The 23,880-nt window shown below is 42.8% G+C and overlaps 1 protein-coding gene across 15 annotated transcripts in view; it reads right to left on the bottom strand.

Annotated features, from left to right (window-relative positions):
* Positions 1 to 23,880, bottom strand: part of TACC1 (transforming acidic coiled-coil containing protein 1) — a 124,627-nt gene that overhangs the window by 66,154 nt on the left and 34,593 nt on the right. The window lies entirely within an intron of this gene.

Raw genomic sequence — 23,880 nt, 5'->3', positions numbered from 1 at the left:
CAGGTCTTGTCTTAGGTAAAGGGTACTAAATTCCCTGTGAGATTACAGCCTGATGGGTTTCCCATTCTCCATATTTATTTATTTAAAATACAGACAGGCGTCTCGATATGTTGCCCAGGCTGGTCTTGAACTCTTGGCCACAAGCGATCCTCCCGCCTCTGCCTCCCAAAATGCTAGGATTCCAGGCCTGACACCGCGCCTGACCCCATTCTCCTTTTTGAGATTTTCTTTTCGTAACTTCTAAGTCTTTGATTTCTGACTTATTTCGCTGCTTCAGTAACAAGCCAAGAGGCCTGGTGACATCTTTAGGTTTGAAGGCAATGGGAAATAGCTGATGTTCTCCATTTCCCATGGAGGGATTTCATGTAGGGATTGTTCCCCTCAAAACCACCAATGCACCTTCTTCCAGGTGAATCGATTGCCTCAAACACCAGGCTTAATGATCTCCTTGCCTGGATAAGGTGTTCTAGGTGGTACTGTAATTTCCGAGTTGTGGTGCATCCGTGAGGTGCCTGCAGGTTCCCACAGAGACAGCAGCTCCAAAATGTGCACGTTGAAACTTGCGAGAGACTAACCGTTGCCTCTGAAAGCAGTTGGCATGTATATTCATCGTGACTGTTTTACACATTTGATAACAAAAACAGGAGCAAAATACAAGATAAGGCTTGGCAGGGTAGTTTTACCAAAACCGAAGGGCAGGAGTTAACCTGAAGTCTAGAGAAAAGAAAGGGGTGGGGTGTCAGGATGCTTTCGAATTCGTCCTGGCTTCTTCCCAGAAATAAACTGTCATGAGCGTTCTAGCGACTATAAAGAAGTGAACTAGGCAGGAGGTCCATGTGAAATATATCACACCACTTATCCAACTGTTGTAGTTTTAGGTTTATGCTCACCCAGTAAAACTTCAGGTTCTACAGTCCCCCAGCCTCCTGGATTTGACACAGGGTTCTGTTTCTGGGAAATAATATTACCCCAGCAAATCAGTAACTAGCATACACTAGGACCTGTTCTTCCTCCTGAATAGTTCTCTTATCTTTTCATTCCTTTGCATCCCTGTGGTGACTGACATAGTTCCCGCACTCCCCATCTTTCATGATCTACTGTAAATAACTCCCACCTGGTTTTACCTCTGAAGGCTTTCTTGTCTGAGGTCACCCCTGCCTGGCTGATCAGTGACTCGTGCTCTAATCTTTCGGTTCCCATTCCCCTCTATGCCCATCCTTTTGTATTCCTAGCCACAGTGAGTAGAGAACTCGTTGTCAATCTTTAATATGCCCAAGAATCATCCGCCAGCCTTCTTAAAAAAATCCAAATTGCCAGCAGAGTCTGGAAATCTGTGTGTTCACTAAGTGTCCTGGGGAACGGTTATCACAGGGTAAATTTGGGAAACAGTGCCTAGCTTGAACCAACTGCTACTGCTTCGGGAACAGTCTCCCTTTGCCTGCAGAGGGAGCTTTGCGAATTCCTGGAACACACCTCCTCCCCCACCCCAGCCCACCCCAAGTTCCCAGGCTTCAGCTGCTCGAACGTCCTTCAGCACTTAGCTCAAGTGTCTACAGGGGGAAGCAGGCTGATTGTCCTTCCTTTCTATCATTTCTATACCCCGAACATCCATAAAGAACACTTCCTGTGGCCTTAGATCTGAAAGTGAAAGACAGCATTCTTAATAGTTACACAGGGACTACAGGCATAAACCAGGACTGTCTCCAGAAGACCAGGATGTAAGGCCATTCTACACTTAGTACACCATATATAACGTATTTATTTACATATCTGTCCCACAAGCTTCTAAAGGGACTTTACCCCCCTTTGGGACTTCCTCCAGAAATTAGGACAGAACCACACACTCAGTAGGTGTTCAATATATATGTAAGAAAAAACAAACATTCTAGTTTACAAATAGTCCTTGTGAGTTTGGCTAAGGTGACATAAATTCCTAAAGCCTGACTCCCCCTGGGGAAATCTAGTTTCTGGGCCAGAAAATAACAGAACCCAGGACCAAGTGATGGCCCCAGTAAGATTAAGCCTCACCTATGCAGCAATTTACTTTTTTTTTTTTGAGATGGAGTCTCACTCTGTCACCCAGGCTGGAGCACGGTGGTGCAGTCTCAGCTGACTGCAACCTCCGCCTCCTGGGTTCAAGCGATTCTCCCTGCCTCAGCCTCCCAAGTAGCTGGGATTACAGGTTCCTGCCACCACGCCCAGCTAATTTTTTTATTTTTTAGTAGAGACGGGGTTTCATCATGTTGGCCAGGCTGGTCTTGAACTCCTGACCTCAGGTGATCCACCCACTTCCAAAGTTCTGGGATTATAGGTGTGAGCCACCGCACCCGGCCTGCAGAACTTCTTGAGACTGGACTAGCAAATAAATGCCTAAGGTTTCTGAAAATCACTCCTCTGCAAGTTCTTGAACTTAGTGTAAGCAGTAATGAATATGAGTCCATCAGCTGGACCACTCCTCTCAGTCTGCTGCTCCTAGTCCTGGCTTCCTTCTTACCTGGTACAGGTTGCAAAGTCACAACTAGGAACACTCTAGCCCTGTCAGTGAAGACGTGCCATTGCCAACAGGAGGCTGTGGCCACCCTATCTGCTTTTCTGCCCTACCTCAGTCTAACCAGGCAAGGGCATGATGATGTCTAATCAAGACAACATTGCCAATAACAGCATCTGACCGCATTCAAATATGTTAACATGACAGTCTTAACCTTGCAAGATCAGATATTTACCTAATTATCCTTTACCTGTAGACTACAAACATCTATAGAATTACAATCTTCCCTCCACTACCCAAACACTGAAATCAGGAATGTGTACAATGCATTTATACAGAAAATTATAAAGAGAAGCTCCTTTCTAATTTTTTAAAAGAGAGGTGTCAGGGTATGTTCATAGCTAATACTCTTTCAGGCTGGGTGCGGTGGCTCATGCCTGCAATCCCACACTTTGGGAGGCCAAGGCAGGCAGATCACTTAAGGTCGGGAGTTTGAGACCAGCCTGGCCAACATGGTGAAACTCCATCTCTACTAAGAATATAAAAATAGCCAGGTGTGGTGGCAGGCGCCTGTAATTCCAGCTACTCGGGAGGCTGAGGCAGGAGAATCACTTGAACCGGGGAGGCAGAGATTGCGGTGAGCCGAGATCATGCCACTGTACTTCAGCCTGGGCAACACAGTGAGACTCCATCTCAAAAAAAAAAAAAAAGAAAATACTCTTTCAGAGTTCCAGGAAGATTAACAAAGATCCAAACTGCATTTATTAAAGACTTGGCTGAGCCCCCCACCTGGGGTCTGCTCAAAGACCCTTGCCCAGACTTTGCTCTGGTGAACAACTCTTGTCATATCCACCCATTGATCTGTTTTCTTCTGTATCACAGAAGAAAAGTTTGCTTTCCCCAGGAAGTATACCATTCAACCTAGGTCACAGGTCAAACCTATAGCAGAACTGCCACACAGAAGAGTTACACTGTGTCAGCTTTCAGAGAAGCTGGGGGGACATAGATAGATAGATAGATAGATAGATAGATAGATGATATTTATACTACACTAGTGTCATTGAAGAGCCAGTTCTGTGAGATTCTCTCATTCCCATCAAATATTCATGACTATATGTTTATTGACTTTATAAGAAAGTTCACTTTAGTTCTCTACTCTGTGATGTAAACATATTAAAGAAGCAGTTGTTGAGTGCAAAAGATATAAACAGAATTAGGTCAGCCTGTTTATTCTAAGTGAAGAAAAATAACCCCAACATTATCCCTAATTCTTCCCACCAACTACCACAAATCCAAAGTTGAAAACAAGCAAACCAAAAACAAACACAAAGCTCCACTTAAAGCAGTGAACTATCTTTAAATTTAGAAATATCTTCTATTCCAATAGATATGTTTGGTCTTTCCTGCTAAACAACACTATTGTATTTACAGAGCCTGTTAAACAGGAATATCATCTTGGAGGATTACTCTTACTGATTTAGCACATTTTGTTTCCTTCTGTTGAACTCAGATTCCTTTCGAGCAGATTAGGCATTAAAAAAGAGGGCATTTGACCCAGCCGTCCCATTACTGGGTATATACCTAAAGGACTATAAATCATGCTGCTATAAAGACACATGCACACATATGTTTATTGCGGCACTATTCACAATAGCAAAGACTTGGAACCAACCCAAATGTCCAACAATGATAGACTGGATTAAGAAAATGTGGCACATATACACCATGGAATACTATGCAGCCATAAAAAATGATGAGTTCATATCCTTTGTAGGGACATGGATGAAATTGGAAATCATCATTCTCAGTAAACTATCGCAAGAACAAAAAACCAAACACCGCATATTCTCACTCATAGGTGGGAATTGAACCGTGAGATCACATGGACACAGGAAGGGGAACATCACACTCTGGGGAGGGATGGGTGAGGGATAGCACTGGGAGATATACCTAATGCTAGATGACGAGTTAGTGGGTGCAGCGCACCAGCATGGCACATGTATACATATGTAACTAACCTGCACAATGTGCACATGTACCCTAAAACTTAAAGTATAATAATAAAAGAAAAAAAAAGAAATCTGCAAAAATAAAAAATAAAAAATAAAAAAATAAAGATTTACAAGAATGTAAAAAATAAATAAATAAATAAATAAGATAAAAATAAAAAATAAAAAAGAGGGCTGTCCAAGTCCAACTCCAAGTCTGAGAGTTTTATACCTAGAGCTCAGACAAGAAAACCATCTGAAACTTCCTGTATGTTGTTTATAAATTTAAGATTCTAGTAAAGGACATTACTTCAAATTTGAGATATCTGCTTTACTACACTTACCTGTTTGTGGGGAGGGTGGAATTTAAGACTTGAATTAAAGAGGCTGAAGGAATTCAGGACATTTAAGTAGAATAATATTCCTGGCCAGGCGCAGTGGCTCACATCGGTAATCCCAACACTTTGGGAGGCCGAGGCAGGTGGATCACCTGAGGTCAGGAGTTCGAGACCAGCCTGGCCAACACGGCGAAACCCCGTCTCTACTAAAGATACAAAAATTAGCTGGGCGTGTGGCACGCACCTGTCATCCTAGCTACTCAGAAGGCTGACACAAGAGAATCGCTTGAACCCAGGAGGCAGAAGTTGCAGTGAGCCGAGATTGCATCACTGCACTCCAGCCTGGGGGACAGAACAAGTCTCCGCCTCAAAAAAAAAAAAAAAAAAGAAGAATATTTCTTCTCCTACAGCCATTTTATTCCTTCTTCTTTTCCCCACCTCCAAAATAAAATAAATGTCCTAAACAATGCATCCTTATGGATTAGTAGAACATTAATCATATAGCCCAAATGTTTTGAGATCACCCTAATATAAAATATTCTACTCACTATCCTCATAAATATATTGTGAATCTTCAGGAGACCATACGTCTTCTTGTCACTAAGAAGTTACAAGGTAACAGATTGGGATGGTGGTTGGAAGGGGCAGTGAAAGGCAAAAGCAGATTCACTGCTAGGAGGATGTGGGGAGAAAAGGTCCACCCAGAAGAGAAGAATAAAATCACAAAAAGCTTTCGAAAATAACTGTGACACCAACTCCAACTTAATTCCTTAGTCTAGGGATTTGGGGGAATTTCATTACAGTAACTCATGTGTTTGTGACCAATAATCTTCCTGTATTTCTAGGAAATAAAAAGATGGGAAAATAAGCAGCCAACTCTGTGACATGATACACAGCATCCTGTAAACTCCAGCTTTTATCTCTTTGGAGTAAAATTTTGATTACTGTATTTTGGTCCTGAAACTCCAAGTTGGTAAAACACTGTTGCTAAGATGGCAATACCACCCAGTTAACTTACAGGGCTAATTTGATTTCAATCAAAATTCTGAGGGGATTTTTCTTAGAATTCGTCAATAATGTTTAAAAGTTTATCTGGAAAAATAAACTGGTGAACATATTTTAGATTTTGTAAAAAAAAAAAACAAAAAAAAAAACAACACCAACAAGAAGAGTGAAGAATAGACTAGTCCTACAAGACATTGAGACACATTTATGCAAAAATAGCCAGATCTTTGTTCTGTAAAACAGAACAGAAAGCCCAGGAAAAGATCTTACAAGATACAGGAATTTATTATATACCAAAAAAGATGGCTTGAACCTGGGAGGCGGAGGTTGCAGTGAGCCAAGATCGTGCCACTGCACTCCGGCCTGGGCAACAGAGCGAGACTCTATCTCAAAAAAAAAAAAAAAAAAAAAAAAGAACAAACAACAAAAAAATAAAGAACATGTTACAATATGTAAGGAGAAGGAAGATTTATGATTGGAGCATAGTTGGCTGGCAATGGGAAAAAAGATCAAGTTAAACCCTTACCTCAGAGCATATACCAGGATAAATTCCAGATGGATTAGATGACTAAATAATAAAAATCGAACCATTGGGAGAAAACAGTCTACAAGCAACAGAATCTGTCAGAGCTCTGCAGGAAGGATGAGGATCCAACTTACAAGTAATTAATGAAATCAGACACAAAATAAAGATAGATTTGGTTACATTTAAAAAAATGAAGCTTCTGATTGTGTGCCTTCAAGTTAAAAGGCAAACAACAGGCCATGGAAAAACAAAGGCTGTTAGTATTGTTATTACCTAAGGAACTCGTGAAAACCAGTAAGATCATTTAAGCCCCAAAAGAAAAGTGAACAATTATAACTGCTTACTATGTGTTAGACACTACACTTTACATGAATCGTCTCATTTAATCTCCCCCACTTACTCCTACAATCTCAGGAGGAAAGTATTGTTATGGCCTTTTTGTTGTTGTTAACAAGTTAACTTGGCTGCATTTCACCCTCTACAGCAGAGGCTTAGCAAGGAAGGGTTTCAGAAGGTCCTGGCCTCCCTGAAATTGTATGCAAAAAGTATGTGTGTGTGCATATTTGCATCAGTCTCTCCCTCTCCTCTTCCCCACATACAGTCAGGCCCCACTCCAGGAATAATGTTTTAGGTTGACTAAAGATTGATTTTCGAATCTGAAAGGGAACTAATATAAAATTCTTCAGTATAAGGAAGTACTGGCCAAAAAAGCCCTTATACGGAAAATCCAGACCTGCCAGAAGTTAGTGTAGAAAACAGCCAGCTTTGAAGACACCCAGAGGGTGGAAAAGGGCGGAGAGCAGGCCTAGCAGTGCTCACCACTCCAGGCAGGGTGTGCCCTTTCCCAAATGCCCAGTGGGAGCCTATGTTATTGGGCAGCCTGTGGGTTTCATCTAAGTGACTGTGTGGTGATCAAAGTGTGAAATGCTTATTTCAAGAAGGCATTTGCCAGTTGAGCCAAAGTACCATAAAAAAAAAGCATTTCAGCCAGGCATAGTTGCGTCTTCCTATAATCCCAGCACTTTTGGAGGCTGAGGCAGGAGGATAACTTGAGCCCAGGACTTTGAGACCAGCCTGAGCAACATAGCAAAACCCCATCTCTATAAAAAAATTAAAAAGTAGCCAGGCGTGGTGGTGTTCGCCTGTAGTCCCAGCTAATCTTGAGCCCAGGAGGATCGCTTGAGCCCAGAAGGTCAAGGCTGAAGTAAGCCGTGATTGTGAAGTAAGCCGTGATTGTGGCATTGCATTCCAGATTGGGTGACAGAGCGAGACCTTGTCTCAAAAGAAAAGAAAAAAAAAAAAAAAAACCCAGGGACCACTACTGATACAAATGAGAATCCTCAAAGGCACAAAAAATTGGGCCAGAGCATAAAAGGCATACTTTATGTGGGAGGTGCAAAAGGATTAATTTTAACATCTCTTTCTTTGGGATGCTCTTTCGCTATACTTCCTTTTAGGGTGGTTTCTTCCAAGAAACTATGTTGATGAGGGAAATGACACCCAGGAGCCTCTCCCCATCTGGGAAAAAGTAGCAAGGCTCAGCAAAGAAAGGAGGCATCAAACAGGTTGCCAAGGCCTGATTTTGTGAAGCAGGAAGCCTAAAAACTGGGGAAGCACTCTTTAAGAAAAATGCTAAAGGACCCCATGAACACAGTGCTAGGGCCACACTAGTATGAAGGGGCCCATGCAAGGGAGGGGCCTGAAGCTTAGGCTTCCTCAGCTTCATAGTAAATTCAGCTCTGCCCAGAGAACAAAAGAGATTCCTGCCTGTGGCTCAGGAGTGGTTCAGCTGGCCTCAACTCAGTAAGTGAAATGTCCATTTATGGAGCGAGGGGGTCACACTGACCTCTGTCTTCTTAGAGGAAACAAAAATATTTAACTGTTGGAAACTGGATAAAACTGTCAAAAGATATCTCCTACACAGATTGTGAAACATAATTCATGGCTCTGTTCCTTCTGTACCCGTTGTAAACCCACACATACACACACACACACACACACACACACACAATTTTAATTATTAAGATAAAAAAGCAAAAGGCCAGGTGTGGTGGCTCATGATTGTAATCCCAACACTTTGGGAGACGAAGGCAGGAGGATCGCTTGAGCCCAGGAGTTTGAAACCAGCCTGGACCACACAGTGAGAGCCCATCTCTACACACATGCACACACACAAAGATAAAAAAGAAAAACTTTTTTTTTTCTTTAAATGCTTCTTTAACATTGTGTGTCTATGCACCTCTACTCTTTGAATTTCCACAAGATCACTATGGTAGAGCCTAATTCCCTCACCCCACATCCTGTATCCATCTGTATCCATCATTTCCTTATTTCTTCTGGCAAAAGAACCCTCTGAATTTTTGCTGAGCACATGGTCACACAGCAAGAGGCCACGTTTCCTTCTCTACAACTAGGTGTGGCCTGTGACTCAGTTCTCACCCATGGGATGTGAGCACAAGGGGTAAGTGCAAATTTGGGGCAGTGTCTTTTTTTTCTCTTTTAGAGACAGAGTTTTGCTCTATTGTCCAGGCTGAAATGCAGTAGTGTAATCATATCTCACTGTAGCCTCGAGCTCCTGGGCTCCAGCAATCCTCCCACCTCAGCCTCTTGAGTAGCTGGAAATCCAGGTGCACACCACCATGTCCAGCTAATGTTTTTTGTTTTGTTTTGTTTTGTTTGTAGAAACAGGGTCTTGCTGTGTTGCCCAGGCTGGTCTCAAATTCCTGGACTCAAGCAATTCTCACCCCTTGGCCTACAGAAGCAGTGGGATTATAGACATGAGCCATTGTGCCTGGCCCCTGGGCCAATGTCTTTAAAAAGAAAACTGCATGTCCAGCCTCTCCCGGCCGAAAAGTTGTGAACTGCGTGTCACAATTTCTGCTGTGTGAGGACCACACTCTGGACAGGATAGAGCCACAGAACAGACAGAACCCGCACCAGGCTGACTGGGGAGCAGAGCTGCCTGCGGCCCTAGACTAATTGCTGCCTGAGGACTGTTCCGTGAGAGAGAAAAGTCTATCTTCTCTTTTTTTTTTTTTTTTTTTTTGAGATGGAGTCTCACTCTGTTGCCCAGGCTGAAGTGCAGTGGCGTGATCTCGGCTCACTGCAACCTCTGCCTCCCGGGTTCAAGCAATTCTCCTGTCTCAGCCTCCAGAGTGGCTGGGATTACAGGCTCGTGCCACCACACCCAGCTGATTTTTGTATTTTTAGTAGAGATGGGGTTTCACCATGTTGGCCAGGCTGGTATCGAACTCCTGACCTCAGGTGGTCCGCCTGCCTCAGCCTCCCAAAGTGCTGGAATTACAGGCGTGAGCCACCGTGCCCAGCCTAAAAGTCTATCTTCTTTATCGGACTGTGTCACTGGGCCCCTTTGTAACAGCAGCCTCATCTCCACCCTCACATTACAACCTCCTCTGGGGGATTTCAGCATCTAAGCTTCCTTAGATGAAGGTATGGGAAGAAACTGCCTTAAATTTCGTTCTACATTCTTCTGAACAGGATTACATGAAAGTTCCTTCAAAGATGGAAGCATTTTTAAAAATGATAAATCTACACAGGTTGAGCATCCCTAATCCAACAATCTAAAATCCAAAACGTTTTGCTTGTCAACATGACACCACAGTGGAAAATTCCACACCTAACTTCATGTGGCCAGTCACAGTCAAAACACAGTCAAAACTTTGTTTCATGCACAAAATTATTACAACTGCTGTTTAAAATTACCTTCAGGCTATGTGTAGAAGGTGTATATGAAACATAATGAATCTCATGTTTAGACTTGGGTCCCATCCCCAAGCTATCTCATTATGTATATGCAAATATTCCAAAATCTAAAATCTGAAACACTTCTGGTCCTAAGCATTTTGGATAAGGAACACTCTACCTGTATCTCAACGATGTCTTTTCTCAGGGCAGAAAATTCCCGAACCAAAAGACTCAAGCCTGCCCCGTGGATGATGTCCTAATTATCCTAAAAACAGGACTGAGACTACCCTTCCTTCTGCCGTAATGACTTGAGCTGTGATACTGACTTTCTAGAAATTAGGCAGTTGCATTTTTAAAGATGACTGATGTGGACAAAAACATTGAAGAAGGAGGGAGTCAATATTTAGATTCCACAAAGGCCAAGTAGAATGGATTTACATACTGATGAAGGTTATTATTTTCTTTGGGGAGATTTCCTTGAAATCATATGATTGTATAACTCCAATATTTGCCCAATTCTAAGGATAAATAATAACAATAATAAATAATAACTGACCCAAATCCTATAAGTGAATTAATCATTGTTCTTTGGCTTCAACACTAACTGGTGCTAGTGACGATTTCTAGCACACACACAAAATATTTTTAGAAATTGTTTTCTTATGGGCTCAATTAGTCAAGTTATTTTGTTGTATTATTTTATAGAACTATGACAAGCAAGAGCAAGTTTATCCTTACCGGTCTTCCCTGTACCTCATCATGTATGATATAGGAATATCATATGTGTTTTCTGTTTCCTTTGGCCAAGGCATAGACACTGAGCAGAATATATTTGTTTTACGTTATTTTCTGAACAAATGATAAATCACTGCTACAGACTGACTGTTTATATCCCCCCAAAATTCATAGGTTAAAACCTAAACTCCAATGTGAGAATATTAAGAAGTGGGGCCTTTGGGAGGTGATTAGGTCATGAGGGTTCTTCCTGGGGTCAGCGCCCTTATAAAAGAGACCCCAGACAGCTCCCTCTCCCTTCTTCTGCCAAATGAGGACACAGGGAGAAGACACCCAGGAGGTCAGCCCTCACCAGATGTGGAATCTGCTGGTCCCTTAATCATGGGGACCTCCATCCTCCAGAACTTCCAGAAATAAATGACTGGTTTATAAACCACCCAGGCAATTATATCCTTATAGCAGCCTTAACAGACTAAGATAATCACTGACTCCTAACCTAAGCATCCATCTCAGATCTCATAGAACCACAGAAATTTTTAGCTGGAAAGGACCTTTGCCAAAGATCACTGGGTCGAATATCATTCTTTTTGGAAGAAGGTTTACTCAGGCACCAAAGTGCACAACTAGGATTCATAACCCTTGCAAGGAAGGTATGAAGGTATGAATTCTAGAGTTTCCCCCCCAGCCCCAAAAGATATGCCCACTTGGTATGTATAATAGAGATATGACTTCTCCCCAAAATTCACCTCATTTTAAAAGGCACTGTAAATTGTTTTATAAAGCAAATACATACAAATAATCTTGTACTTTGTTTTAAAAGTTTTTGGTTTTCTTTTTTTTTTTTTTTTTTTTTTGAGACGGAGTCTCACCGTGTCACCCAGGCTACAGTGCAGTGGTGCGATCTTTGCTCACTGCAACCTCTGCCTCTGGGGTTCAAGCAATTCTCCTGCTTCAGCCTCCCGAGTAGCTGGGATTACATGCATGTGCCACCATGCCCAGCTAATTTTTGTATTTTTAGTAGAGAGGGGGTTTCACCATGTTGGACAGGCTGGTCTCGAACTCCTGACCTCGTGATCCGCCCGCCTCGGCCTCCCAAAGTGCTGAGATTACAGGCGTGAGCCACCGTGGCTGGCCTTCAAAAATATTTTTATAGCCTAGGCAACATAGTGAGACCCCATCCCTTCAAAAACAAAAACAAAAAAAAATTAGCCTGGTGTGGCAATGCACACCTGTAGTCCTAGCTACTTGGGAGGCCAAGATGGGAGGATCATTTGAGCCCAGGAATTCAAGGTTGCAGTGAGCTGTGATGCTACCACTGCACTTCAGCCTGGGCTATAGAGTGAGACTCTGTCTCAAAACAATAATAAAAAATGTATTTTTAAATACCTTTAGTGTTTAAGGCAAAATAATACATGTTCATTCATTCATTCATTCATTCATTCCACAAATTTGACAAATGACCAAGCTTTGCCAGCCTCTGCTGAACACTGTGTTGAACAAAAGAGACCCAGTTCCTGCCCTCATAGAACTTGCATATTAGTGAGCTTAGTAAGCCAACAAATAAATATGTAATATATAAATTGTCATGTATGAAATATAAGAACTGCAGGGGGCTCTGAGAATGGCTGGTGGACGGCATCGGTGGAGATGTCAAGGGAGGTTGCTCTGAAGAAGTGACAGACTGAAGCCTCGGGGATAGGCAGAAGCTGCCTGGGTGAAGTGTAGGGTAACAGCGTTCCTTCATCAAGACACTAAGGACAGAAGCAGCCTCCAGTTTTGAGTAAGCGTGGTTGAAGAGCAGCTGCTGGAGGGAGGAGAGGGGCTTAGGCTGGTGAAGCGGGAGAGGCACAAGGCATGACAGCCTAGAAGACCATGTTAAGCATCCTTGTCTCTGAAAAAGTGAATTTTTGACTACATAGGCAGTTCAAAGAAGAAAGAAAAACCTGCCCATAGTATTGTCTTTCATAAATAGCCACTGTTAAAATGTTGGTGAGCGATATACCCTTTTTTCCCTCTTTTTCAGAGTACTTTTTACATCTGGAATTGAAATATTTATGTTTTTCTATTAATATTTATAATCTGTCTTTCCCTACTAGACATAAGCTCCATGAACACAGAGTACCTTACCTATCTTGTTTCTTCTGCTCAATATTTGATGACTGAATAAAGATTGCAAATCTCTCTCTTACATATACACAAGCATGTACTTATTTGGACAAATGGAACAACAGATAGATAGCTAGATAGATAGCTAGCTAGCTGGCTAGATACTTTTACACAAATAGTGAATAAGTACTTCTGGCAAAAGACAATATGTATGTTTAAATATTTATTGATTTTATTAATATTTACCAGTGTAAATATTAATGTTTATATTACATTAGTATTTATTTAATATAAATATTAATATTTAAATATAAAAATTTATATTATATTAATATTTTAATTTATTTGATATGCATATTAATATTTATGTCAATATTTAAAATAATGAATTTTTTTTTGAGACGGAGTTTTACTCTTTCGTTCAGGCTAGAGTGCAGTGGCACGATCTCGGCTCGCCACAACTCCACTTTCCAATTTCAAGCAATTCTCCTGCCTCAGCTTCCTGAGTAGCTAGAATTACAGGTGCCCGCCACCACGCCAGGCTAATTTTTGTATATTTAATAGAGATGGGGTTTCACCATGTTGGTCAGGCTGGTCTCAAACTCCTGACCTTGTGATCCACCTGCCTCGGCCTCCCAAAGTGCTAGGATTACAGGCGTGAGCCACCGCGCCGGGCCTAATGTTTATTAAGTATACGTTTTGTCTTTTGCTAGAGGTGAGTACTTATTCAGGTTAAGTATTAATACAACAATAAACCTTAATTATTAAACCTTAATATTATAAACCTTAATACAAACCTTAATCAATAGAGGTGAGTACTTTATGCATGTTTAAATATTTGTTTTATTAGTGTTTATTTATATTAATACATAAAATTTATTGATATTTAATGTTAACGAATATCAATTTATTGTTTATATTATTAATGAATAGTAATATTCAAATCAACACATTAATATACATGAATATTTATTTACATTTATTAACATTTAACAAATTAATATTTATTGATTTAACTATACATATTATCTTTTGCTAGAGGTGAGTATTTATTCATTATGCCGCTTGTTTTCTTCATAAGGTGCTGCTCCCCATGGATGAAGAGGAAACCAGGATGTGCAGCCAAGACCCGTCCTGACCCCTCATTGGGATCTGCCTCTCTGCAGAACCCACATGTGCCTCCTTCTCTTCACTGCATAACATGCCTTTGTGTGTCTGTACAGAATTTGCCTGACTTGCTCCCCATGGAGGGATATTTAACGGGTTTGCTGTTCCTCATTATAAATGAAACTGTGATGAGCAATCCCATGCATATGCATCTTTTCACACACTTAAATTTCTTTTCACACACTTATCTTTTCTTAGAGTAAAATTCTAGAAGTGAGATTGTAGTGTCAAAACAAACACATTTTATATTTTGATACACATAGCCAAACTGCCCTCTGGAAAGGCTGTACTCATTCACATTTGTAAACACAGTGTATGAGACAGCCTTTCCCCTAAACCTTAATCAATACTGAGTTCGGTCAATCTTTTAAAACTGTCAAATGGGTGAAATGATAAGCCACCACCAAGGATTGCTGGTCTTATTTGAACACGTTTATTTCTGAAGTTTGAATGTGTTTTAATGGATTTATTGAAGCATTGCCTGCTTGCCTGCCTTCCTTCCTTCCTCTCTCTCTCTCTCTCTCTCTTTTTCTTTCTTTCATATATGGAGTGTTTAAGTCTTTTGCCTTAACAGCAGTACTGAATGTGTGGTCCCTGGGCCAGCAACATCAGCATCACCTGGGAACACCTTAGAAGTGCAAATTATACAGCCGGGCATGGTGGCGTGTGATTGTAGTCCTCACTACTTGGGAGGGAGGCTGAGTTGGGAGGATCACTTGAGCCCAGGAGTTGGAGGCTGCAGTGAGCTATGATTGCACCACTGTACTACAGCCCATGCAACAGAGCAAGGCCCTGTCTCAAAAATAAATAAAGTAAATAAATAAAATAAAATAGAAATGCAAATTCTTGAGCTCCACCTCTACTGCATGAGAAACTTGGGGTGGGCCTGACCATCTGTGTTATAAGAAGGCCTCCAGGTGACACCCATGCGCACTTATGTGCCTTAACTCATTGTTTTCTTTCTCAGTCATGTTGTACACCCTCACTCTCTCACACAGAAACCTGTCTCCAACATCCAAACTGGAGACAAAAAGCTTTTTGATCAGCAGCAATTTCAATTATTTCCTCCTCCAAATGGTACTTATGGACTGAACATTATTTGCTATTCCCTTTTGTCCACAATATCCTGAAACCCCTTAACAAACCTCAGGAGCGTATGGTGTCTCCAGCGCCAAACTCACAGCCAAATCACAGCTGGAAGAGGGATTTTCTGTCCTTGTCTGCCTCACATCACCCCCCATCTTCAATCCACAACCCATATTTTCCCTGAAACTCTAGGGGCATGTGGTTTGGAGATCCTGGCTCCATCCCCCACTCCAACTCCAGGGTTGGGCAAGTGACTCAGGCCTGACTAAAGAGCATCTCCAACCCTTCTCTCCCCGTCTCTTTCCCAATACAGCACTTGGTTTAGCAAAGGGCACAAGACTCAAGCCCATCTAATTCATGTCTCCTGACAACCTCGCCAAACTTTTTCAATGAGCCAGCAAGGTGGGCATTTCCATCAGTCCCTGGCCTCTTGGTTCAATAATCCCTTTTATTTAAGATGCTGTGTAAGCCTCTCGCTGACAACTGGTAGAGGCATTCCCTGGGCTGGTGGGTGCCAGGAATGGATATGTGAGATCGTGAGGCAACATTCCTCAGCCTGGTTCCGCGGCTCCTGGCCCATCTGTTTGGCAAAAAGCTGCTGAGAGATTCCCAGAATTCACTCTCCCTCCACAACACCATCAAGGGCCGCATTTAAAGGGTTCCCCCGACTCTCGGGGATACCGAAGAGACTCCTGGCGCTGGAGTCCTTTTTTTCTCCCTTAAGAAAGAAGCTGGCTTTTTTCCCCCCAAATAAGATATTCAGAATCATTTTATCTCCAGCCCGCCACACTTTAATTAAAGTCAGTCATTCAAAGACATCTATCGTGCGGCTCTCAGCAAGAGCAGGGCACTCCAAGGGCACTGCTCCTCTCTGAGCGTGACATACAAAGGAGGCGCGGCGCAGACCGCAGCCTGCGAGGAACTGATTCTTTCACAGATCTCAAGCCTCTGGTGATGAAAGTGGAAGAGAGCTCAACTAGGACCAAAAAAGGCGAGAACATGATTCAGCTCCCAAGAGGGTTTCCGAATGTGCGAAGGGGGAGAGCGCGGCGGAGGGGGCAGGGGAGGGAAAACCCGAGGGTGGCGCCGGGACCGAAATCCACGCTCCCCTCGAGATTGTTCAGAAGGCAGGAAATCTACCGCCCCTAGGGAGAGGTCTGCATACTGCTAAACAATGCGGCATCAAAACCCCTCTCTGCTTCGTAAAGGGCGTGAGACTTGACACTGTCAGCTATAGTGACACCACAAGGCCTGAAGAGGGCTCTTAGCTCAGCAGGGAAGCCGCGGGCTCCTGACATCTGTGGCCAAACCTGCGCTGCTCTGTGAGGAAGGATGGGGGAGAGCCAGAGCCGGCAGCGCAGGGAGCACGCATGTTCACACACACACGCCACACCACACAGGGTCTCATGTATACACACACACCACACGCATGCACAGTCACACATGCACCTCCCCCAGCAGTCTCACACACACATCATACACCCCCACCCATACCCACTCTCTCTCACACACACACCATACACACAGTCACACACACCACACAATCACACACACACCACACACCCTCACCCATACCCAGTCTCACACACACACCACATAGTCACACACACCACACCCCTGACCCATACAGCCTCACATACATACACACACCACACACAGTCATATACACACCACACCCCCAACCCATACACAGTCTCGCATACACATACACACACCACACACCTTCACCCATACCCAGTCTCACACACACACACCACACACACAATCATACACACCACACACCCTCACCCATACCCAGTCTCTCTCTCACACACACACACCCCACGTAGTCACACACACCACATTCCTGACCCATACAGCCTCACATACATATACATACACCACACACAGTCATACACACACCACACCCCCACCCCCAACCCATACACAGTCTCACATATACATACACACACCACAGACACACACCACATACCCTCACCCATACCCAGTCTCACACACACACACCACACACAGTCACATACACACCACACCCCCCCACCTCATACAGTCTCATACACATACACACACCACACATATAATCACACACCACACACCCCCACCCATGCAGTATCACATACACCACACACCTACTTACACACATACCACACACACCCCCCACCATACACAGTCTTACATACACATATACACACTACACATGTAGTCACACACACCACACCCCCAACCCATACACAGTCTCATACACATACACACTCCACACAATCACACACACCACACACACCCTCCCATACACAGTCTCATACACACACACACCACACACCTAGTCACACATATACCACACCCCCACCCATACAGTCTCTCACACACACACACCACACAGTCACACAAACCTCCCCACAACAGTCTCACACACACACCATACACCTCCACCCCCACAGCCTCATATCCACGCACCACGCAGTCTCACACACACCACACATATCACACACTCCCATCCCCACAGTCTCATGTACACATATACACCCCACACACATAGTCACACACACCACACACAGTCACACACACACCTCCCCCGACAGTCTTACATACACAGTCTCACACACACCACACACCCCCACCCACACATTGAGTCTCTGGTACACATATAACCACACACACCACACCTCCCCCCAACTCTCACATAAGCCCACAGTCACACACATACCTCCCACACACAGTTTCACATATATATATGGTGACACACACACATTGCACATATACCCCTCAAAGTCTCTCTCTGTCTGACACACACACACACACTCCTCAAGCACTTCAGTCCTAACACACAGCTTCTTGCTCAGCCCCTGGACCATTCATACAGGGGTATGGAATCGATCAAACAAGACACACAATTATCAAGGATGTAGGAGGAAAAAATTGAACTTTTGACACTCCCGTTCCTTCTGCTGTGCAGCTTCACCAGCCGGAAGCCGCAGTAGCCACCAGAGGGCACTAGAACGTTCCATCACACCGTCCATCAACACATTTGTGTGTGAAGAGAATTTCTTCAACATTTGTACTTCTATAAATACAAAAAGTCACAATGAGTCCCCTCTGCATCCAATGCAGGGTGTTTATACTGCAGTTTAACCAGCAGATACAAATGAACAAGCACTGAACGACTGCAGAAGGGAGACTCCCAACTTCTCAGAAGCTACAGAAAGTTCTCTGTGAATCACAGGATTTGAAGACACACCCTGAGAGACAGGATCCCGGCCAGCAGAAGGAATGGGGTGTCAAAAAGTCAATTTTGTCCTCCTTTATTTTCTTTCCCTTCCTCCCTCCCTTCCCTTCCCCTTCCTTCCTTCCTTCCTTCCTTCCTTCCTTCCTTCCAGACAAGGTCTCACTCTGTCACCCAGGCTGGAGTGCAGTGGCACAATCTCATCTCACTGCAGCCTCAAGTTCCTGGGCTCAAGAGATCCTCCTGCCTCAGCCTCCCAAGTAGCTGGGACCACAGGCGCCGACAACACATCTGGCTAATTTTTAAAAAAATTATTTGTACAGATAGAGTCTTGCTATGTTGCCCAGACTGGTCCCAAACTCCTGGGCTCAAATGATCCTCCCACCTCAGACTCCCAAAGTGTTGGGATTACAGACGTGAGCCACTGTGCCCGGCCCCTAATCTATTTTCTTTTATCCTACGGGTACTATAAATTAGTATCTGAATGGCCCTCTCATTTTATTCCACCCAGCAAAGGAGTTGATTGAAGAAACTCTTGCTCCCCACCAGGCCAACCCCAAGCCAAAAACTTAGTGGATGGTGGCTGGCGCCCCCTGGTGGGAGGATAGAGCCCTCCACCTGGCAAGAAGCAGGAAGGAGATGGAAAACAGGTAAAAGAAGCCCACTCTAGACTCTACTGTCTCTGTCTCTCTTCTTCCCCATTATTGCCAGCTGTTCCTGAAATTTGCACACATCTCTTGGTTCTAGTCTTGTCCTCAAGAGAACCTGCCAATCTCTGCTTTGGGTATCAACTGTAAAGGGCCCAGGTTATAAGGACTTGACCTGTGGTCCCAAGTGCCATTACTATGGCCCACGGGGCACTTATTAGGAATCATGGCTTCACACACATCTGCCCAGAAGTGCCACAGCCTGAATATCATCAAGAGGTTCAAGGGCCTTCTGAGGCCAATGGATACACAGGTGTGAAAAGGCAGAGGAAACGTCAGTCATCTTCCTACCTTCGTATCTTGCCCAAGCCTTCCTAGTTTTGTTTTCTCAAACCCCTATTTAAGAACAATTTTGATGTAGCCATAGAAACATAACATTTTGCCGTTGTTAGGAAAGCAAGACTCATAGACAAAAATACTTCAGCACAGAAACCCAGGAGAGGTCTTCTGTCGGCTCTGTGTAAATGCAATACAGGATTTCTCTATAGCTATTTAGCTACAGAATGGGCTGGGCGATGTTTTCTCAAACATTTACTTCCCTGAAACTATCTTATCAGTAGGAAATAGCCATAAAAACTCCTTTTCTAGTAGATAAACAGAAGCCTCCACTGGTTAATGAGTTGCCTGGGTGGCAGAAACACTCTGGAATTGACTGGTAATTTGTGTCCTCTGCTTCAGCCAGGTTCATCAGGACTGAAACCTAGCTCTGTGGCCTTAGTTTCTCAACTTTTCCAGGCCTCAGTTTCTTCATCTGTAAAATGTCTATTTCATGGGATCCATGAAAGGATTAAATGGGATAATGCACAGATTTCAGGGTCTCTGACAGTCCTCATTTCACATATTGTGTATATGTGTATTTTCACAGGGAAAGATCCCTAAAAGTTCGATCATATTATCAAGGGATCTCTGAACAGTTTTCAGAACTATTGCTGTACAGCAAAGCATCTTTGTAAGGTTTCTGGGAGCTCCCATCTTTACCAGTGACATTCCATGCCGTCAGGTTTTTATGAGAACATGCAGAGTATAAGAGATAAACAGGATGGGTTTTCTCAGAAACGGAACTACTCTACCTCCAAAAATAGACAGGACTCTAAAGTTTCTGTGTAACATTCCCAAATTTAAGGAGGCTAAATATAATGTATTTTGCCTAGAAGTGTCATTAATATCATATGTAGCAGACATATAAGATTGATAAAGATAAAACTGTACTATTGTACAATTGTACAAACAATGAAAAAATTACATCCAAAGTATCTAACAGTAAGTGTTCTGGGAATGAAGCAATGTCAAAGTAAGGTATCCTTGTGGATAGTCACTCATCAAGGGTACCAAGTCTCCACAAATAAAAGTAAAGGAGCTGGAAGATAAAGGAAGAGCAGAGAACAGTGGTTCATCATTTGCCATTCCTTATATTAAATCTGTTTGTGCTTTATGTCCTATTATTACAAAAAATAAACTCTAAAGACTGTCCCTGAAAAATGTATGCCTGACAAAGCTTACTGATGACCGAGAGCATTTGAAGGTGCCACTATTTCAGCAGAGGAAGCGAAAATGCTTAAAATGCAACCTTAAGATGGACTGAAAATTGACTAGGCTGGTAAAAAAAAAATCTATGAGAAAAGCTCAGTTATAGATGTCCTATTTTTTTTCAGCTCCACACATCCCCCTCCATTCACAAGGTCATTTCCTCTTGTTTGACTTTTCGGCATATGTCCCGTCCGCAGTATTATAAACAAATATTCAGATTTCATACATTTAGAAATGCTTTCTTCTGCTCATGTAAATTCCCACATACATAATAATGTTCACAGTGCCTGAACATAAGAAGGCAGTCAATTAATACTTGTTGAATGAAAGAGAGTGAAAAGAAAAAATTAACATTTGTTCAATGAATGGGAATAAAAAGACAAAAACCATCAAGGGAAAGCTGAAAACCAAATATCTTCCTGACTAATAAAGGGGCAGTGTTAGCCTTGTGGATATTCATGTGTGGACAGCAATCTCCTTCTTTAGAATCAGAAATAAACAACTTGTCACTCAAGCAAAGAGAAGAGATCCAGCACTTATCTGACTTCTGGATGAGACTCAAGGCTCTCTTGGAAGAAAAAGGCAAGAAAAAGGTTATTTTCCATAAGATAATTAGCACACAGGTTGGAGGGGAGGGACAGGTATGTACTCCATACCAAGTTCCAATAATCTGAGGATTTTCTCATAATCAAGTGCCCAATACATGTGTGCTTGGAGGAGGAAGAAACTCATGTTGGCCTAGACCAAGAGGAGGTTTAATGAGGCAGAAATAAAATTACACATTAAAAAAAAAAGAAACAAAACCATCAAGAGTTAAACAGAAAGAAAGAGAGGTTATGATACGGAATTTTTTTTTTTTGAGACGGAGTTTCACTTTGTCAACCAGGCTAGAGTGTAGTGGTGTGATCTCGGCTTACTGCAACCTCCATCCCCCCGGTTCAAGCGATTATCCTGCCTCAGCCTCTTGAGTAGCTGGGATTATAGGCTCCTGCCACCATGCCTGGCTAATTTTTGTATTTTTAGTACAGACAGGGTTTCGCCACGTCGGCCAGGCTGGTCTCAAACTCCTGACCTCAGGTGATCCACTCGCCTCGGCCTCCCAAAGTGCTGGGATTACAGGTGTGAGCCACTGTGCCCAGCCTGATACTAAATTTTTTAAATGGTATTTCAAAGTTGTTGGCCAGGCTGGTATCAAACCCCTGACCTCAGGTGACCTGCCCTCCTCGGCCTCCCAAAGTGCTAGGATTACAGGCATGAGCCACTGCGCACGGCCAAGACCTTAGCATTTTCCTAGCACATGGTAAGTGCTCAATAAATGCTAGCTGGCCTCACCATATAAAGATAAAGAACTCTTACAAATAAATATGGAAAAATTAATATACCAGTCCATAACAGGCAAGGAGAAATAACAAGAAATTAAGGAATTCAAAATGGCTAATAAACATAACATTCTCTTACTAATGAATTAAACATAACCCTTACTAATGAATTAAAAAATTAAAACAGGATTGCTTTTTTTTTTTTTTTTACCAAATTGATTTAAAATGATAGTGCCCAGCATTGAAAAGGATGCTCTGGGCCAGGCGCGGTGGCTCATGCCTGTAATCCCAGCACTTTGGGAGGCCGAGGAGGGTGAATCACCTGAGGTCAGGAGTTCAAGACCAGCCTGGCCAACTTGGTGAAACCCTGTCTCTACTAAAAATACAAAAATTAGCTGGGCATGGTGGTGGGCGCCTGTAATCCCAGCTACTCAGGAGGCTGAGGCAGGAGAATCGCTTGAACCAGGGAGGTGGAGGTTGCAGTGAGCTGAGATCGCACCATTGCACTCCAGCCTGGGTGACAGAGTGAGATTCAGTCTCAAAAAAGAAAAGAAAAGGATGCTGAGCAGTCACTGTCATGAAGTGCTGGGAGGATTCTAACTTGGTATTAATTGTGGGGAGGAGGGAAATTTGGCAATATATAGTAATATGTAGCAACTTTTAGAATCTTGCTATACATTATTTGACCCTGTAATTGAAGTTCTAGGAATGTATCCTAAGTTATTACTCAGAAATGTACACAGAATTACAAGGATGTTTATTAACTGTGTTGTTTATATGAGCAAAAATGATAACCAACCTAAATATCAAACATGTAGAAAAAAATGAATTATGGTATATACAGATAATGAACCATTAAGCAAGCATTAAAACAATATTTTTGAATTCAGTAAAGTAATATAGAGAAATGTTTATAATGTTAAGTAAAACATGAGAATACAAAAGACATAGCATAACCCCATTTTTGAAAAATATACTTGGTGGACAAAAAGAGACTATAAAAAATGTCCCAGCATGTTAACAATTATCTCCAGATGATGAGATTATGGGTAGTTTATTTTCTTTACAATTGTGATATTGTAAATACTGTATTTGGTTTCTGACTCCATTTCCTGGCATGCAACTCCGAAAATCCTTAGATCTCCAAAGTGATGTCTTGTTTATGCTAAAACAAAATGAGGCCGGGCATGGTGGCTCACACCTGTAATCTTAGCACTCTGGGAGGCTGAGGGGGGAGAATTATTTGAGGCCAGGAGTTTGAGACTATATCCTGGGCAATATAGCAAGAGCCCCATTTCCACAATTTTTTTTTTTTTAAACAAATACCTAGGGATGTTGGTGTGCACCTGTGGTCCAGCTACTCGAGAGGCTATGGTGGGAGGATTGTTTCAGCCCAGGAGTTCAAGGCTTCAGTGTGCTATGTTTGTGCCACTGTATTCCAGCCTGGGTGACAGAGCTAGACTCTTGTCTAAAACAACAACAACAACAACAACAACAAATGAGATACCACTTCGCACCCATTGGGATGCCTATTTAAAAACAACAACAGAAAATAACAAGTGTTAGAATGTGAAAAAATTAGAGCCCTCATGCATTTGTTGGTGGGAATGACAAATGGTGCAGCCACTATGGAAGACAGTTTTGTGGTTCCTCAAAAAGTGAAGTGGGTTGTCACATGATCCTGCAATCCAGCTCCTAGGTTTATACTCCAAAGAGCTGCAAGCAGGGACTCACACGTACTTGTATAACGATGCTTAAAGCAGAATTGCTCACAAGAGCCAAAAAGTGGGGCCGGGCTCATGCCTGTAATCCCAGCACTTTGGGAGGCCGAGGCAGGTGGATCACCTCAGGTCAGGAGTTTGAGATCACCCTGGCCAACATGGCAAAACTTTGACTCTGCTAAAAATAAAAAATTTAGCCGGGCCTGGTGACGCATGCCTGTAATCTCAGCTACTAGGGAGGCTGA

The sequence above is a fragment of the Pan troglodytes genome, chromosome 7 (assembly GCF_028858775.2).
Source record: "Pan troglodytes isolate AG18354 chromosome 7, NHGRI_mPanTro3-v2.0_pri, whole genome shotgun sequence".
NCBI classification, from domain to species: Eukaryota; Metazoa; Chordata; class Mammalia; order Primates; family Hominidae; genus Pan; species Pan troglodytes.
Note: the sequence above shows the minus strand (reverse complement) of the source record. Positions and strands in the feature narration are given on the sequence as shown.